The sequence below is a fragment of the Gossypium raimondii genome, chromosome 3, assembly GCF_025698545.1.
Source record: "Gossypium raimondii isolate GPD5lz chromosome 3, ASM2569854v1, whole genome shotgun sequence".
NCBI lineage: Eukaryota > Viridiplantae > Streptophyta > Magnoliopsida > Malvales > Malvaceae > Gossypium > Gossypium raimondii.
Window position 1 is genome coordinate 50,040,603 of NC_068567.1, and position 1,980 is coordinate 50,042,582.

The 1,980-nt window shown below is 31.9% G+C and overlaps 1 non-coding gene across 1 annotated transcript; it reads right to left on the reverse strand.

Annotated features, from left to right (window-relative positions):
* Nucleotides 1-1,556: 1,556 nt before the first annotated feature.
* Nucleotides 1,557-1,663, reverse strand: LOC128040196 (small nucleolar RNA R71). Its single transcript, XR_008194854.1, has one exon. It is a non-coding gene; the product is annotated as a small nucleolar RNA R71 (small nucleolar RNA).
* Nucleotides 1,664-1,980: the final 317 nt, after the last annotated feature.

The window sequence follows — 1,980 nt, forward strand, 5'->3', positions numbered from 1 at the left end:
GTAGTTTGTGCCTCGGGGATCTTCCAAAATCAGTTAAAGTTTCTTCTTCTGTTTTGATATTTTATTTTTGTTCAATTCATAAACCTGATTACAACTAAGTGTTTTGTTTTCAATAAGAACATGATTTCTTAATTCTGTTGGTGTTAGAATAATATGATTTCCATGGTTAAGTTATTTTTTGTTAAAGGTGTTTGTGTTTTCAATCGATTTACTCATGCAAGTAAAATCACGACTATGTTTCTTATGCATTTATGGATGTAAAGAAGTGATTGAATTAATTAATTAATCTAAACAAGTTTTAATTAATTGACAAAATACTTGTATGGTGTAAGTTTAATCATTTAGGATTAAATTTGTAATAATACCAAAACTATTATTACCTTACATAACCTCGTAAAATGTTTTATTTATGAGATTATATGTTTATTAAACATAGAAATATGCTAGATAAAATTAGGAATTAAATATATTTAACATCTTTACCCCATTTAATGAAGGTTAGTAAATGATTGATTTGCCACGGAATCTCTGTAACATCTTTTAACAAAGTGTTGAAATAACTATGAGCTAGGAAAGAAAATTATTCTAACACAAGCATGCTAATTGTGATAACTCTTCAAAACTTGCATATTTTTCTATGTTTATTTTAATTTACATGCTTAGATAATTTGTAATTTGTAGTTAATTAAATTAGTTAATCTACTCTTATTTGTTTGCTCCACATTTTAAACTATATTAGTTTTCCACGACCAATTTGTTTAAGTTTTAATTTTTCACAAAGAATTGCTTAATAGTCCTTGCAGAGAAAATACTCTATACTTATCACATTATTACTTTTCAACGATTGTGTACACTTACACATTTTTTTCGTTCCAAGTTTTTGGCGCTGTTGTTGGGGACTATTTTTAAAGACATTATTTGTGAAATTAATACTTTTGGAAGTTGGTTTAAATTTTCTATTAAATTTTAATTTAGTTATTTTGTGTTTTATTTTAGGTGTTTATGAGTATTGACCATGTCATTGACTTACACCTAATAGATCCTGAAATCGAAAGAACATTTGGACAAAGGAGAAGACAAGCAGCCTAAAGGCAGATTGAAAAAAATGAATATTGAGAATCAAAATCAAGATCAAGGAAATAGAGCTTGAAATGCTCAAGATTCGGTCCTCGTTGCTGATGATAGGGATCAAGCCTTAAGGCAGTATGACGTGCCACTTTTTAATGAACTTAATCTGGTTATTGTTAGACCCGAGGTCGAGGCACCACAATTCAAGTTGAAGCCTGCTATGTTCTAGATGCTTCAGAGAGTGAACCAATTCAGTGAGATGGCCACCGAGGATCTTTTCCTTCACCATTGATTGTTTAGGAAGGTGAGTGACTCATTCAAGCTAGTCGAAGTTACCAAAGATGCATTAAGGCTAAATTTGTTCCCATACTCACTAAGGGACAGAGCAAAAGCTTGGCTAAATTCATTGTCACCTGGTTCAATTTATACACGACAACAATTGGAAGAACGCCTTATAATGAAGTACTTTCCACCTAGCAATAATGATAAGTTGTGAAACAAGATCACTACCTTCCAACAAATGGACAATGAATCCTTGTATGAGGCATGTAAGAGCTTTAAAGAATTATTATGAAAATTCCCTTATCACAGAATTTCCTATTACATCCAAATGGAGACATTGTACAATGGTCTCAACGCACATACGATGATAGTAGTAGATGTTTTTGCAAATGGTGTTATTCTTCTAAGGCGTATAATGAATCTTATGAGATTATTGAGAGAATTGCTAGTAATAATTACTTGTGGCAGACCAACCGAATAGCTTCAGGTTGACGAGTAGCAGGAGTACATGAAGTGGACGTCCTCACTTCACTTGCAGCTTAGGTATCTTCGATATCTTGAACGGTTAAGAGTTTACTACTAATGGGTTTAATAATATTGCAGCCCAGCCACCAAGTCTACTGTGGAAAT